The following is a 17,384-nucleotide window of genomic DNA, read 5'->3' as shown; positions in this document are numbered from 1 at the left end:
TTTTTTTTTTTTTTTTTTTTTTTTTTTTTTTTTGGTGCTGCGGATTGAACTCCGGTCCTTGCGCTTGTGAGGCAGGCCACCGAACCGCTGAGCTAAATTCCCCGGCCCTATTTTTCTATTTTCTATTTACCTATTATCAATTTTGCAGTAGTAGTAGTAGTAGAGTAGATAAAAATATGGAGTGTGAAGCGTTCCAGTTTCCGGTGTTACAGTGGCTTATATATACAAATGGTTTAGATTTTAGTCATCGTGATTGAAATATCCTAAATACATAATTCTAATACACAAAAGAAAAGCCCCTGCACTTACTATTTTTTAAAGATCTAGATCAGTCTGCCAATTTTAAAGTTTGAGAATGTTTTTTAATGCCTGCTGTATATTTTCAAGAGGGTTAGTAAATCCTGGGCCTAACTTAATCTCATAATCTTCAAAAGTCTCAAGCAGATTCCTAATAACATATTTGTCTAGTGTGCTTAATTGTAAAACAATTCATTTTTAATGAGAATTTGCTTCCTCATGTTGTTTACCAGCAGCTTTAACATCCTTCTATTGATTTGAAATGTGAGGAAACAGCATTTTTTCTTTCTTTTTAAATTTGATTCTGGAAGCCCTGCTAGAATAGTTAAGGAGAGTCCTTAACAGTGGACAGGGAAATCCTTTTTTTCCTTTCAGTTTTGATGGTACACACATTACGTCATTTCCTCTATGGCACTGGGAATTCACAAATAGGAACCCGTTGGAACTATGAACATTCCTGTCCTTCCTGACTCTTAAATTTTTTTAGAAAACATTTTACATTGCAGAACTTTTACTGAGTTGAATGTGGAGCCAGTGTTTTCTGAGAATATTTGCTAATGTGGAACTGAAAAACAACCCAGGATCACTAATTATATAATGGACAATGTAAAAATCACCCGTCATAGAAGTGGTATCATTCCAGGGAGAGTTTTAACTTCTACTTCAAGTTGTCATTGAAAGACAGGTATCAGTATTTGTTGAGTACCTACCATTGTTAGGCATAGTGTATGGCATTTTTTCCTTTTATCTGTTTCTTTTATTTAATTCTCAGTGCAACCCATGGATGGATTTCTTTTTCCACTTCAAATATTAGAGACGAATAAGTGGAGATTTAGGGAATTTTAACTTGTTCAATTCTGTTATCTTCACTAAATTGTAAGACTTAGTTTTGAAACACTTGTTCAATGCAAAAAGTATAAAATTTTTATTGTCACACTATTTTCATGTGGTGTTATATACTTCAGAGTCTGGTTTCCTGATTTATGGTACTAACCTAATAATCTTGATCTGTTTCACAAGAATAAATGGACTAATGAGTGGCTGATTGTAAAATATGCTCAAGTTTACAGAGAACATGTGATTATTGAAAGAAAAGTCATGACTTTTATAGTTCTGTTGTCAGATATTTTTCTTTAAACAAACACAGGATAATATGTGAAGCTGTCTGTGCCTTCTTTAGTAGCATCAATTAATGGAGAGCGTGTGACCTTTGCAAGCCGGTCCTCACATGCTTCCCCATCAAACTCTTAGATTCATAAGGACCAGAAGGCCAAATTGCTATCTTATTGATTTCTTTTTTTCTAAGAATACGTAAGACACAAATGAGCAAAATGTCAAAGCCCTACAAAGTGCATCTCTGGGTTTTTATAGTTCTGCTTTAGAAGAACAGATTTATAGGAAATAAAGTGAAGGAAAAGGGGCATGCATAATTGCTTAATTGTATATGTAATAGAGCTGCGACTTTACAATGCAATATAAAATAAATATGTCAAAATGCTATCTATCTCTCTGGTCGTTTGTAGTCAAAAGGCTCATAGGGCAAATTTATTCCAATGTAAATTTTTTTTCCTGCATTTTCTACTTTAAAAATAAAAATGTGTTCCTTCTATAACCAGAAGAATGCATCTGTATTTTTAGAAGGTCCATTTTTTTTAAAGCAGTTCTGATAGGGTGCGAGGGTGAGACTCTTCAAATGGAAACAATTTTGTTTGTAAGGGAATTCAACTTAAAAATGTATTTGTCTTTCTGGTGCCATGGCAACCAGAGGGAAAAAAGTCCAACAATGGTATAAAAATGTGCCTTGAGAGGGGGTAAGAAGGAGGCAACCTTGGACTTCTTTTCCCCCTCACTTCCTCTAGAACAGAAGGTTGCATTGTGTTTTTCTAGCTGACTTCATTGCTTTTCAGCCAGGCTGCTGTGATAGGAAAAGAGCAAATAGTAAAAATAACAAACTTTTCCTTATGAAGTTTTGGGAGAAAAAGCTTAGTTTTTTTAGTTTCTTTGCTTTGCCTTCCTCTTGACATCTTCACATTTTATCGTTTTTAGTATGCAGTTTCTCAGTGTCCTCTGTATTTTCTTCTTGGATTCCCCTTGGCTTGTTGTCCTACTTGTAGCTTCAAGGCTGGACTGATTTTTTTTCCCCCCTGTGGTCAGTTTCCTTCATACTTATAGGAAAACTCCTTCTACAAATGCTTTTTCCCACACTTCAAACCCTAGTATGTTTTCTCAGCTGTCTGATAGCCTTTTCTTTTGAAGTTTTGAAAATCTTATTTTATTATTTAAATAAATCAAATTCCCCTAAGCCACTGAAGATTGCTAAGGCAATCTTCATTTTTCAAATACTGTAATAATACAGTAACAATAAAGTTGCCAAGGGCCTTTTTCCTCACCTTTCAGGTAAGCAGGGGTACTGCCAAGTGTTGTCCTGTGGTTTGTATCATACTAGCAGGCTTTATAGGACAACAGCTTCAATACTGCATGGATTGTTGGCCTTATAGCTGGATTTTCCTTTAAGATTCTGCATATTTGTACTTTAAAACCAGTCAATTTAGAAGCCACCAGCAACTTGAGCAACTGGTCCTCATTCTATAACTTAACCCAGTGTGAGCAACTCTCAGTGGAACCCTGTGTCTGGGTGTTTTTTCCAATCCAAATGACTAGAGATAAGGCTAATAATAATATATTATTTTGAACTAATACAGTGCAAAGAAAAGGAATTGGGATGGATGGAGGGCCTTCAGTATAACCACAAAAATAATTTTAAAGAACTGCTGGTCTTCAGTTTGGTGGTCTGCTTTCACAGTGGATCCTGTGTGGCAGGGCTGGGCCATGATTCTATGTGACCCTCTGGTATCAGGACCCACAGGCCTCTCAGTGGCTGGAGATGCTGGTCATCCTAGGAAACTGATGTCTGCAGCACCATTCCTGGGAACATGATCCCGCCAAGAGAATACCGATTTTATAGCCATGAGAAAGATAAATATAGGAGATAGGGCTCATTGCGTTCATCTTTCTTTCCAGGACATCTATCAGTAAATGTTGCCTTACATAAAATGTACTAATTCTAGCTGTAGCTCAGAACTGATGGTTTCATGCCCAGTAGAAAATTTTTTCATTTCTTTGACGTTTTAAAATTAAATTTCATTTATCTTGAATTTCCCCTTGTAAAAAATTAATTCCTACAGCTATGGGACCTAATAATGAAATGTATTAGTTTCTTAACTTCCTACACTTGGAATCTAATAGGGAAACAGAATAATAGATGAAGTCAAATTTAACTAAAAAAACGGGGACTACTTCAGTCCTGAGTCAGGCAACAGCCTGGCCCAGGGGAGTTTGGTGTGCCAGTACCATTTGTATGGTATTTTGTTTGAAAACCTTACTCACTTAGGCTATCTCAATTGACCCTCAGTGGAAATACAACCAGGTTTTCAAGTCTGGCATCAGTAATGATCAGTGTCAGATGCTTCAGGAGTTTTCTTACAATCCCTGTAGTAGTCTGAGGCCCAAGGTGCCTAGGTAAACATTTCTGCAGACAGAGAGAGCAGGTAACAAATGCTCATGAGGGAAACACACAATTCCCATGTGCCTGACCAAAGGGTGGTCCCAATGGAATCGGCCCTTTCAAATCTGGCAATAATGGTAAAGAACTGTCCCAGGTTATATGAATTTTGATTAACTCATGGTTTTGTTAGAATAGGGCCAGATTTGATGTAAGAAGAGTCATTTCCTAAGCCATGACCTTTCTCTTATTGATGAGAGAGAAACAGAAAATATGAAGAAGCTATGTGAGAGTATAAGGAATGGCCGGAAACTGAAATAATTTCATTGGCTAAAGTGCTCTGGAGATGGACGTACCTTTCCACGACAAGCGTATGCACTTAGTGCAGTGTCCGGCACTTAGTAGGACTTCAGTAAATGTCAGTAAGATGTAACAACAAATAATAGGGATTATACGTGATCGTATTTGTTTTTTTTTTCATTTTTTCTCATTAGTCTTGAATTTCCACTCCAATTTTGTCTGTGTTCTTGATTGTGTTGGACTAGGTATGGAATAATTTATGTTGAGTGGGCAAATGAAGATAGACAGTCTTGCAGTGGTACTCTGTACTTGCTTCCAAGGCAATATTAATATTCTCCATTTCAGACGAACAAAAATGATTTATTTTTGTTAGCACTGAAATTTCCATTATAATGAAAATAGTTATATTGGCCAATTAGTTTAATATTAGACTAATCAATATTTTTCTTTTTTTCTTGATAGATTTTCTTATATAGTCCTTAAAAAAGACAATTGTACATCCCTACATAATTCTGAATTTGACAGTTGGACCTTGCAGGAGATTGGAGGGTGATTTTGCTCAGTGACACAAGCTTTTTCTTTCACTTTTTTACATTATCACAGATGAGAATGTATTCAATATTAAAACACTGATGATAAAGAAAATATGTATAACTTACTTTCAAATCTCAGGGTTATAGAGTTCATTCTATATCTTTCTACTGCACCTATGAAATTCCCTAGATATCTAACTCTGGTCTTTATCAACACCTGACACTTTCTCTATTTCAGAATTGAGGCTGCTAACTTTCCAGCATAGAAATAGTGAAGTGGTTAGGAAGTTGATGTCACCAATTAGGAATTGGTGAGACTGACTCACAGGATAAGGTGAGGAGGAACAGTTGTTAGCTGGCTTGAGGTCTTTCAACATACTGTTTCAGAATGAGAGATTTAGATCCAGCAGAAATGGGGTATTTATTATATATTAAGCTGGTGCTATATATTTGAACATTTTGTCATTTAATATTCACAAGAGTCCCTTGGAGACCAGCATCACATCACCACATTATTATCTCTTTTACAGAAAAGGAAATACATGCTCAGAGAGATTAAGAATTTGCTAGAAGTTACATACTGAAAAACAATGAAGCCAGATTCATGTCCAAACTGGTCCTTTACATGCCTCTACCACTGAAAAAGACAAGTCCTCTTAAGTTCTCTTTCCCTACCCTTCAGCCCTACAGATATTTTTCAGTCTGACTCATGGTTTCATGAATTTTGAGGTGGGAAAAAGATTTAAAATTGTTTATCTGCATACAGATCTGAGTTCCTGCAACCAAACAAAATCCAGAGCCACTAATAGGGACCGATGGGATAGGTGCAAGAAGTCACCTGACCTATTAAAAAGGTGGTGACTCCTTTTTATCCTAATTCTCTTGTTTAAAAATGAATAAATATAATATAGATAAAAGAATTGCACATCTATTTGTCAGGACTATCTTCCAAAATTGATCTCTGCTGTTTGTGAAGGAAAGGTGAGGAGGAATCTGGGAGAACAGATAGGGAATGTGGAGGATAATTTGGAAGTTTTATTGTTTTAAAACATTGGGAATATATTTTGCACACATAAGCATTGTATACACACATATGTATGATTATATACAATTATACGTGTAAGGATATGTATATATAGGTAGGGGTATGCCTATATTACATACATAGGCAGACTTTTGTCTCTTGGTATGCACATAGATCTTTGTCTCTACAGAGTCGATGGATGTTTTATTACTTGAAAGCATTTTTATTCTTCTCATGCTCATGAAAAATAGCTCAGCTGAAAATAGAATTTTATATTGAGTATTATCTCTAAGCTTTTAAAAGACATTCCATTTTTTGACTATTGTCACTAAGGAGGAATCTACTGGCAATGAAAATGTTAAGAAAAAATGTTGATAGCACAGAGGAAATTAAAGAAGAAATTAGTTTTTACAAATGAATGATCATGCCATACAACATACAGGAATCTATGGGACACAATGAAAGCAGTTCTAGTTCTGCAAGGGAAATTTATAGCTGTGAATACTCTCACTAGGAAAACAGAGCGAGCTCAAATGAACAACCTAATTCTGAATCTTAAGCTTCTAGAAAAAGAAGAGTAAGACAAACCCAAAGCTCATACAAGGGAGAAAATTATAAAGATCAGAGCAGAAAACAATGTAATGGAGACTAACAGAACAATAAAAAAAAATCAATGAATCAAAGAGTTGTTTTTTTGAAAGAATAAATAAAATTGATAAACCCTAACCCAATCTTATCAAAAAAAGGAAATAAAAGGCTCAAATCTATGCAATGAGGAATGAAAAAGGTGAAGTCACAAGAGATCCAGCAGAAATCCAGAGGATCATCAATACCTATTTTGGAAACTGTACTCTAATAAAATGGAAAACACAGAAGAATTGGACAGATTTCTAAATACATATGAATTACCAAAGTTGAACAAAGAAGATATAAAGATAGTTATTATCTTTTAGATATATTATCTTAATTTGAAATGTTCTAAAATCTTTCTTTTCACATTTTGATATTTCTCTGATTTACTCTCATATGTCTAGATGCAGATTTACCTTAACTAAATCTTGTTTGCATTTAGTATTTTAATAGTACTCGCAGTCTTCATATTTTGGCACTTGTAGCCATGATCGCACTGAACTTTTCAACAATGCCATTTTCTGTAATACCCTGTGATGCACTCTGGATTTTTGAAAAGTAACTTTCTTATTGTGAAGTTTTTTCACAGGTTCTGGAATTTTATGTGAAAATTTATTCTCTCATACTCTAACACTGTAGATTTGCAGGTATTGTCACTGGCCCCTTGGCTTAGAGCCCAGAGACACATCTTATGCTGGTGGCAGAAGTTCTTTTCCCATGGCAATATTAATGATACCACATAACAAGGCATTGAGTGTCTAGGCTCAGGTCCTGGCCAAGAGTCTGTGTATGTTTGCTTTACCTCCTAGACACTCAGCTCCTTACAAGCCATTGCCCAACAGGCTTGGATGTGGCAGCTTTGCTCAGCTTATTTTCACAGTGTTGTTTTATACAGTGAGACTTGTTCCATTACCCACCTTCTCCATTGTGCAGGAATCACGCTCCTGGAAGCCACTGCCTGCTCTTGTTCCAAGAGATGAGAGGCTCTCCATTTAATATTGCTGCCTGTTTCACAGAGATGTTACCTTGATTTGTAAAAATAACTTTCTGTTTTTGATGTTCTCCATATTTTATCAATACCGTGGATGGCATAAGGGAGAATGAGGGAAAGCTCCAAATCTGAACTGTGATTAAACATTTTAAGATAAAAAACCTCCTCATAATTGCTAAAAAGACACAAGTTATTTTTTGGTGACTCTAGTCCAGGTTTTCTAGCCCTCAAAATTATTCACTTTTTAGGCCAGATAATTACTTCTTGGGGGAAAAGTGTTGTTTTGTACTTCACTGAATGTTTACTAACATCCCTGGCCTCTACCAACGAGACACAACTAGCATGCCCCTTTCCTCCAAGCTGTGTTGACCAAACTTGTGTGCAATTATTCCCAAATATACCTGGGGAGATGTTAGCCCCTGTTGAGAACTACTACTCTAGTCTGTGCATGTCTCTTAGTCTTCTGTTTATGTCTAACCCCAGTCGTGTAAAATCAGAACTTGATTCTTAAAATACATAAGGAAACTTTAATTTTTCACTTAATGTATCCTTTCAGAACACTAGATTTTCAATGTGTTCAATTAACATGGCTGTTTTGTCTGATCTTGTAATTAGAGGCTTTAGAGGACATATGACTTGGAAGAATGTTTTGGAAAGAATTAGAAGCACCAACACTGTGGTAAGCTTAAGCTTTTGTAATTCACTGTCCTAATCCCTCTGATGGGACTGCCTTAAGATACATTATTACTTTCATTATTTCAGCTAATAAATGTCAGCTGCACTTTCGCTACATGTACAAAACTGATAGGAATTTTTGAGAGGATAATTGATAGGAACCGTTGGTAGGATACTTCTGTCAAGTATCGAGAGAAGACACAGATGTTCTTTATTTGACAGCTCTTGCTGGGCTAGGAGAAAGTTCATCTATTTCTTTAATCCAACCCTTTTCGTGTTGTAGTACACTATTCTTACAGGAAATCTAAGACTCAGGTTTGATTTCGAGTTGGGAGTTTTATTTTACAATGAAAAATGTAGACCTCCTATAGAAGGTCTTGAGACATAAGCTGCTTTGATCAGATGCTGAGGTCTGAGTGAATGGTAGACACTTTTTCATTACTAGAAGGTGGGGACAATGGCGGGGTGCTCAGGGAGGCCTCTGGGAGGTGGAAGCTCTCACTGCCTTCTGAAGAGAACAGAGGTTCAATCTGATGAAGTGGGGCCAGATTGGAAAGGTAGAAAAGGTGAGCATGTCCTCTCATGAAGGGGCCTCTGGCCTTGAACAGAAGCTGCTCTGTTCCTGTTCTCTTGGTCTTCAGAGGCAGCTGTCTCTAACAGACTCCTACTGTTGTACTTGATTTGTTAAGGAAATCATTCTCTCAAGGTCTGGGAGTGTGCTGTTCACTAGGGTGTTAGAGGGCTGTGTGAGCAAAGGTGTGGCTTTGTAACTTCAGAACCCACTGCTGATGAGCAGCAGCATTATGGTACACTAGCCTGTTGCCAAGACAAACTTCCTCTCCTCAACAGCCTATATTTTCCTGGCTTTATAGGCCTCAAGTCCCAGAAAGAAGACTTAAAAAAAATACAGAACAGAGAGAAATACCTCTTTTTGTCATGGGCACCATGGTGCAGCTTCTTAATGGCCTTCTCCAGAGGACTGCGTGCTAAGTGGAATGACACCTGCCTCCTTTTATTGGATTTCCAGCACTATTTCTCAAAATTAAGGTCCTCATTTCCAACTCACAGCTTCAGGTGTGCCTATATGATAACATTTATGCATCTGTATAAAATGTAATTATGTGTTGGTGTAAAAGATCTTAAATAAAACATTTGAGTAAATAAAATATTTGATGAATGAATAAAACATTAGTAGACTCTCTTGGCTCTGCTCAAATGCTAGTAATGAAACAGGTGCAATCTTTTTGTTCTAAATTCTTATTTACCATGTTGGAACTTATCTCTCAATTTAAAATATCACAATTAAAAAAAATCTCGTATCTTTCATTAGAGTTATCTGTATTTTAGACATCTTGTTTACTAAATTGTAAATTCTTAGCAGGGTTCATATCTTGTTCATTGTCCTTGCCCAATTTGACAGGTTTAGTCATAGGTTGGCAGCAGAGGCTCTTAATAAATTATGAGATAGATTTATCATTAAAAAGAGAAAAGGGAACCAAGCAGGAAACTCTTCCCAACCCTTCTATCATTTTCCTATATTGTAATGTTTAATATAAGTACTTGGTTTCAGGAGAGTGAGAATACATAAGAGATGGTTTTAATACATTGTTATTTACAACCTATACTTAAAAACCTTTCCTCTTATGACTCAAATTCAAAGCTAAGATAAACAGCAGATACCTTTTATGACTCACGTGCCCATAATTGAGCAAAATCACTTTTTGTGCCTTAGTGTTCACATTGTTTTAAATGGATATAAGGCAGGAGATGGATTTGCTGGTATCCCTGGTCTAGATGTTTCCATTGGAACTCCTTTATTCAAGGTCAGCCATAGAAGCAGAACTACTATGAATGTTATGAAATCAGAGATCGGATCTTAAAAACCGTTCTTCTTAAAGTATTTTCACAGGTGGAGTCAGACCCGTGTAGGAAAACCGGGGAAGCTAAGTATATCTAGTCACTGAAGTGGAGAGGAGACTAAGTATATGTGTAAATGTCTATAGAAAAATGTTCCATCTATACAGCTGCTGTCTTTCTAAGCCTGTGGTCAACTATCCGGTAAGTCATCCGGGTCACTGGTAAGGGAGAAGAGCTGGATGCGGAGTAGAAGAGAGCAATAGCAAGCTGAAACCCACTTGTCAACTCTGCATCCTTTCCTCACCATATCTCACCACAGATAGGAGGAGCAATGCCTACTGCTTCACTCCTGCTTACCAAATCTCAGGCAAGCTTCTTCTTTGGAAAACTTTGACATAGAACTGAGTCGTGAAGGGGATTCTGGGAACTTTGGCTTCCATCTTAATGTGTTGATAATATAATAACCTAGAATAATAATACTGCTCTATGACATGTAGAAGAAAACATAATACAGTCTATTGTTGATGTCCAACATGCTTGGAATATAGGGGAGAGCACAAAAGCATCCATTTACTATTCACATTGGCTCCTGTCTTGGCCCATTTGAGTTCAGCTATAGGGAGTATTGCAGGTTGTTTTTCCAAAGATGGTGATATGCATATGCTTAGTTAATTTCACATGCTCTTGTTACAGTGTGACTTACGCTGTCCACACCAAGATGCAGGTTCTGCATCTTCACCCTGTGAATCTGGGTTCTGATCAGTGATGGTAAAAATGGTGCTTTGTGACTTCTGAGATTAAGACACAAAGAGACACAGCTTCTGTCTTTGTCAGGACGCTTGCCTGTGGATCCCAGTCCTCATGTTGTGAGGAAGCTCAGTGCAGTTGGAGAGGTAACATGGAGGTGTTCTAGCTCCTGGCCTTTGAGTTTGCTGCAGAGGCCCAGCTGCCTTGAACAGAGAAGTGCTATGCCTATTATACCTTCTAAATTCTTTATTCACAGAAACCTTCAGAGGTAATGAATCTTCACTCACAGTCTTGTGGGTATCTTTTAAACTTTTCAATAGGTAAGTAGTTAATGTGGGCCCCGAAATGCTCCTCCATCTGTCTCCCAATTCCCACCTTCCTGGTGTCCTTTTGCCACCCTCTATGTCTTTGCAAGGGAATGTGTAAAGTCTTAGTGGGAACACAAATGAATGCTATCCCCATATCTCACAGTATTTTCCTGATTGTTATTCATGTAAAGTTAGGTTGTAAATTCTTTTTAAAAAATCTTTATGTTTTTAGTACATGTTTGCCATCCATAATGTTCACAGTCATCATGAGGAATTTGTACCTGTACAAAATACTGTATGTCTTAATTCTTTATTTTCTTTTTCCCCTCCCCTCCCTTCAACCCTTCTTCTCCTCCCTATTTACAAAAACTGTTTCCATTGTTTTCTTTCCATTCTCTTTTTTTTTTAAATCCCCTTTCCCTTCCTCGTCTTCTCCTCCCCCTCCATTCTCTTTCCCACTTGAACAAGTTCTTCTTACTTTCCAATATCTAACCTCCATTCTTGTCCTTATTTACCCTTTCAGTTTCTCACGCAAGAGAAATAATGCAGTATTTGAACGGTGTGCCTGATTTATTTCATTTAAGATTATGGTCTTGAGATGCATCTGTTTACCCAAATGTCTCAAGTTTATCTTTACGGCAAAGTAGTGCTTCATTGTATATAAATATATTTTCTTTATCCATTCATCTGTGGTGGACATATGGGCTATTTCCAAGATTTAGCGATTACAAATCGTGCTGCTATAAGCATGACTATATATGTGTCACTGTGGTGTAATACTTTTACCTCTTTTTTGAAGACAACTAGCTTGTAATTTCAGTGGCAACTTTGAAGTATAATGAGCAGCTTTGTGATGCTTGAGGCCCCAGTATTCACATGCTCCACTAACAGGGCACTACGGCCTTTTTGCTAAGTCTTAGGTCACATGTATACATGTGATACTTTCCTCAGATAAGTTTTGCTATTATTCTCTGGACTAATATCAATTAAAGTGCTTTAAACAACACTTTAAGTGCTGAATGGGAATTTTTTTGCCAACTGGTATTCAAGCATTGTCCTAGGTGGATATTAATGTAGTATGACACATGGTCAACCTGGTGAAGGTCTTGGCTCTGGAATCTAAATGACCTATGTTTGAATCTTGGCACTCTTAATTACTGCAATGATGACAAACTTTTAGCCACTTAAGACCTCATTTTCATTATCCTTCAAATGTGCCTAATAAGAGAATCTGGGTTTACAGTATAGATTAAATGTCATTATACTTTCTGTTGCATATATTATACTATGTAACTGACACATCATAATCACTCTTACTGATATCATTATAAATGTATTCTTTGGCAGAAGATACTTCTGAGTCATTTGTCCCTTGAAAATGTCAAATACTTTCATTATGATGTCATTTATTTTTCCTATTTCCTGACTCTTTCTACAAAGAAAAATACTAAAAATTTGCCTTTGAAATTCAATCTCCTACCTGAAATATTCCCTAACAGTTCCATCGCATATCTTTTTTCTTAAAATTTCTGTTACTCATATTACTCACATATTTAATTTATAACTACTGTTTTTCTGGGTTGGGTCTTGAGTCTTTAATAGAACTTTATTTAGCTCACTGAGAGATGTCTTATACCACCACATCTATACAATCTTGAATATTCTAGGTAGTTCTAGGCTCTAGATAGTTGGTGACGAAAAACTAACTGTTGCTTTCACTTTTAATTTGAAAGGTAATTAAAATAACATTCCCCCACTGCCATGGATCAAAGGACAGTTCAAGAGAGGTCACTGACAGGTCTAAACTGGGCCAGAGAGATGATTTTTGGACTTAATAAGGATAGCAGCAAAAGGGACCCTGGCTACACATCACATGTACACAAGGTATGTGAGGTACACTGCACATGTGGTGAAAGAATCTGGTTAGAAGGAATCGAAATATTAGATGCTTTGTGCTCTGTTTCTGCCTATCTTTTTTCCAAACCCAGTGAGAAATGGCTGGGATACTCTTCTTCCAAACCCAGTGGGTTCTTATGCCTGTGTCATGTTCCACCCCATTGACAGGGCTCCCTTTTTCCCAATAACTCCAAGATTTCTCAATAGACCAAAGGCAGAGCTTGGACTAGAATAGAAATTTCATAGATAACAGAATGCCGTGCTTAAGCAGAACTGAGAGAATGGAAAAACTGATCCACAGGAGGCCCACCCTGCCAGGGCAGCGACAGTTGGAGGAAGTGCTTTCAAAACAGTGTGTGGAGGCTGGCAGACCAGCACAGGGAGGGAGACATGCCAAAGCTTGCAAGCAAGCTCCCTATCTGAGACAGGGTGGATTCCACCTGTTTAAATCATAGCTTTCAAAGCTATGGTACCTCCCAACTATTTGTACCACTGCCAATCTATCTGAGGGATCTGGGCTGCCTTCTTATGGCAGAGACTGAAGACAGAAAGTTCTTCAGGTGTACAGAAAGAGAGTTTGTACACTGGCTTATAACTTACCCTTTAAAATATATATCATAAATAAAAGGAAGAATTCAGATGTATTATGTACAGGTACAAATTCCTTATGAAGAATGTGATCATTATGCATGGCAAATATGTATTAATAAAAGGACTAAAACACCCAAAATACACATATTTTCTCATAATAAACAGTACTGCATGCTAACTTTCCTATCCTTAGCAAACACTAGTTCAGATGATGAATTCCATAAAAGCAACTAGAGTACACAAATTAGGCACTTAGGTTTCACAGCCTTCTTACTTGCTTACATCATTAATGGGTGAGCAGAACCCGGCCATATTTCTACTGTGTTCTGAATCTGTTCCATAAGTCACATATCACTAAAAGATCTCTAAACAACCACAGCACACAGGGACTATCCTATGGGAGAAGCTGGCCTGGTTTTTCTTGATGGGGAAGAAATAAACCTGTTTAACCAGATGACTTCGTCTTTATTCTAATGACTGGGAAAAATACTACTAAAGATTAAGAGATGCGTGAATGATGTCTGTTCATGGAGGGAATTGATAGATACGGGCAAAATGGCATCAGTGGAGAGATAGTTTAGGGACTGCGTTGAAGAAATGAAATAAAACGCAACTACGGTCATTGAAAGACTTTTAACTTCATATCCAAAGTAGCTTGTTGAAAAGAAAAAAAAAATTCATTGATGTGAAACATTGAAATTATTGGCTTTCAACTGAGAGAGAAAATGGAGCCTATGTGATTTGGAAATAGCAAACACATTATTTATTTTTCCTTTTTTTTATGGAAATCTATTTTTCATAGTACTTCATTAAAGTGCTTCATTTACATAATACTTCTGGAAAAAATGGAAAAGGCTTCAAACTTTATTCTTTAGGTATCAGACAGAATATGCCTTCTCTCACCTCAGCTCAGTTGCACACATGCAGAGGCTTCAGACTCACAGCTATCACGGAGAGTTGGGGAAATTGCTACGAATAGTCCTGAGTGGAAAAGGGAGACCAATTTTTGATAATACAATGGGACAGATTCCTTTACTTTTCTACGAGCTTCAGCTTTCCCTGTCTTTCTAATGTCAGGGGCCTGTGATCAGAGGACACCTGAAAAGTCTTTGTAAAGAAAGCCTTACACTTGGACTTGTCGTATGCGTGTGGAACAAGTGAAGAGACAGCAGAGTGAAAGAAAATTCAGTCCTTTTCAGTGAGCAGGAGACTTTGATAGACTTCAGACTGCTAGAAATGTTACCTTTTACTTCAACTCTCTTCTTATGTGAATAGAGACAATTAGCCCATTTTTTTTGCCAGCGGGGTGGCAGAGAAGCTTGTACTTTAGTGGCACTTGGGTAGTTTTGAAGTGAGTTTTCAAAAATTTAGAAGCTTGTATAAATGTTCTGGAATGCCACTGCACAGATATTTGTGTCAGTAATTATTTTTGAATTGAAAATATCCACACTGGCAAGAAACTTAAGAGTAGGATTTTGTATAAACTCAATTAGGATGCTGAAAAATAATCCAAATATTATGACAAATGTTTTGGAAAGACGTGAAGCCAGGAGAAAAGATATTTATTTTACTAGCAGAGGGAAAGCAAAGCGAAAGGTCCAGGATTAATGTTACATTAAACTCCAAATAGATAGTAGACCTCTGTCTGAGGAAAAGCTGGTAGAAATGTTTTTCCCACATTGTGGGCTGTCTCTTTACGCAGTTAGTGGTTTCTCTTGCTGTGCAGAAGCTTTTTAATAAGAAGAGATCCCATTTTTTGGTTGTCTGTGCTAGTTCTTTTCCAGCTGAGGGTTTGTTCATGAAATCTTTTCCTATGCCAATGTCTTCAAGAGTTTTACCTAACTCTCTTTCATCTGGTTTAGTGTTTCTGTTTTAATATTTAGATCTTTAATCCACTCTGATTTTAGTGTTGTGCATGGTAAAAGATATAGGTCTAGTTTTAATCTTTGGCAAGTTGAAACCCAATTTTTCTAGCACCATTTAAAGAGGCTATCTTTCCTTCAGTGAGGGTGTTTGGCTCCTTTGTCAAAGATGATCTGGCTGACTGTGTCTGGAGTTGTTTCTGTGTCTTCTAATCTGTTCCACTGGTCCTCAGGCCTATTTCTTTGCCTGTGCCATGTTGTTTTTATCACAGTAGCTTTATAATATATAATGCCCCCTACCTTGTATTTGTTGCCTAGAATATATAAAGAATTTAAAGAAAATCCAACCTCCCAAATTTAAAAACCCAATCTAAAAATGAACATCTGAAATAAACAGACATTTCTCTGACAAAGAAGTAGAAATAGCAAATATGCATGAAAAAATGTTCAACATCACTGGTCATTTGAGACATACAAATAAAAACAACACTGAGATTCCACTTTATCCCAGAAAGAATGGTTATTATCAAGGAATAAACCAATAACAAATGCTGGCAGGGCTGTGGGTAAAAAGGAATCCTCCACTGTTGGTGGGAGTGTAGACTGGTGCAACAACTGTGGAAATCAGTATGGAGCTATCTCAAAAACTAGAATTACAGGTCCCATTTTAGCTGGGTAGCTATTCCCCTGCTGGGTATTTTCTGAAAAGAATTAAAAGAACCATACCACGGCAATATATGTGCACCCATGTTCATAGTGGCACAGTTTGTAATAGCTAAAACTTGGAAATAACCCAATTGCCCATCAACTGGAGACCGGATAAAGAAATTGTAGTTCTTTTATAAAATGGAGTACTAGTCAGCCATAAAGAATGAGAAACTAGAGCCATTTATAGCTAAATGGATGCACATTGAGGCGATATTCTTAAGTGAAACAAATAGGACACACCTATAAATACCAAATAGTTTCCCTGGTGTGAGAAACCAGAAGTATAAATAAGGATCAAAATGTATAATAGATAATGTGAAATAGGAAGAAAAGGTCCAAAGGAGAAGTGGAAATAGAGGGGAAGGCAATAAAAATGACACACACAAAAAAATGGAAACAAAGTCTCTGTAAATAGGGAGGGTTAGAGGGGTTGAATGGAGGGCAGGGGAATGGGGAAAAAATAGGAAGCAAGATATATTATGTAAAGGTACAAATTCCCAATGATGAATGTCATTGTATTGTATTTCTAAAATGTACCGATAGGCTTAATGAATAAAAATTAAATTCCATATGCAATGTAATTAAAATGTAAAAAAAGAAGGCAGTATAATGGTTGTAGAAAAAAAGAAAAGCAAGATTGGCATAATCTAGGAATAGGGAAGGATCTTCTAAACATGACATTGAAAGCCACCCCTCAAAATTTATAGATCAGTTACATGACAAGAACAATGAAAGTTCTCCGTATAGGCAAAGTTGAAGGACAAAAATTACATGACTTTATAATATGAGACATTTAAAAAAGTGTGTATAAAAATCAACAAAATAAGGGAGAGGAAAAAATATGAGAAATTGAAAAAATGGAAATAAAGTGTTTGTAAATGGGGAGGGGAGGAGGGGGTGAAGGGAGGGCAGGGACAAGGGAAAAAATGAGAATCAAGACCTGTCATGTAAAGGTACAAGATCCCAATAATGAATATAACTGTATTGTATACCTAGATTGTACCAATAAACTCAATAAAAAGAAAAAAAATTTATGAACAAATCCTCAGTAGCACGGGAACTAGCAGATAGAATCAACAACTGGGATCTCATCTTACTAAAAAGCTTCTGTACTTCAAAAGAAACCATCAGCAGAACTAAGAGACAACCTACAATGTGGGAAAAAATTTTTACCAGCTGTTCCTCAGACAAAGGACTATTATCAAGGATATAGAAAGAACTCAAAACAATCAGTCCCCCGAAATATAAAGACCCGATTCAAAAATGGGCATCCGAAAAGAACAGACATTTCTCAGACAAAGAAGTCAAAGCAGCAAGAAAATATTTGAAAAAATGTTCCACATCACTGGTCATTTGAGAGATGCAGATGAAAACAACACTGAGATTCCACCTCACCCCACAAAGAATGGCTGCTATCAAGAAATCACAAAATAACAAATGTTGGCGGGGTTGTGGGGAGAAAG

The 17,384-nt window shown here is 36.8% G+C and overlaps 2 long non-coding RNA genes across 2 annotated transcripts in view; both read left to right on the top strand.

Moving 5' to 3' along the window:
- LOC104872738 overlaps positions 1 to 8,860 on the top strand; it is a 16,945-nt gene extending 8,085 nt beyond the window's left edge. The window contains exons 2-3 of the long non-coding RNA XR_783272.1: positions 7,893 to 7,956; positions 8,825 to 8,860. This is a non-coding gene — a long non-coding RNA (uncharacterized LOC104872738). The remainder of the gene's footprint in view (positions 1 to 7,892; positions 7,957 to 8,824) is intronic.
- A 1,947-nt stretch (positions 8,861 to 10,807) lies between these two features.
- LOC104872737 overlaps positions 10,808 to 17,384 on the top strand; it is a 45,473-nt gene continuing 38,896 nt past the window's right edge. The window contains exons 1-2 of the long non-coding RNA XR_783271.1: positions 10,808 to 10,876; positions 12,598 to 12,748. This is a non-coding gene — a long non-coding RNA (uncharacterized LOC104872737). The remainder of the gene's footprint in view (positions 10,877 to 12,597; positions 12,749 to 17,384) is intronic.

The sequence above is a fragment of the Fukomys damarensis genome, unplaced genomic scaffold (assembly GCF_012274545.1).
Source record: "Fukomys damarensis isolate Sample0158 unplaced genomic scaffold, DMR_v1.0_HiC HiC_scaffold_33, whole genome shotgun sequence".
Classification (NCBI taxonomy): domain Eukaryota; kingdom Metazoa; phylum Chordata; class Mammalia; order Rodentia; family Bathyergidae; genus Fukomys; species Fukomys damarensis.
This window is presented reverse-complemented; position numbering and strand designations above follow the sequence as displayed.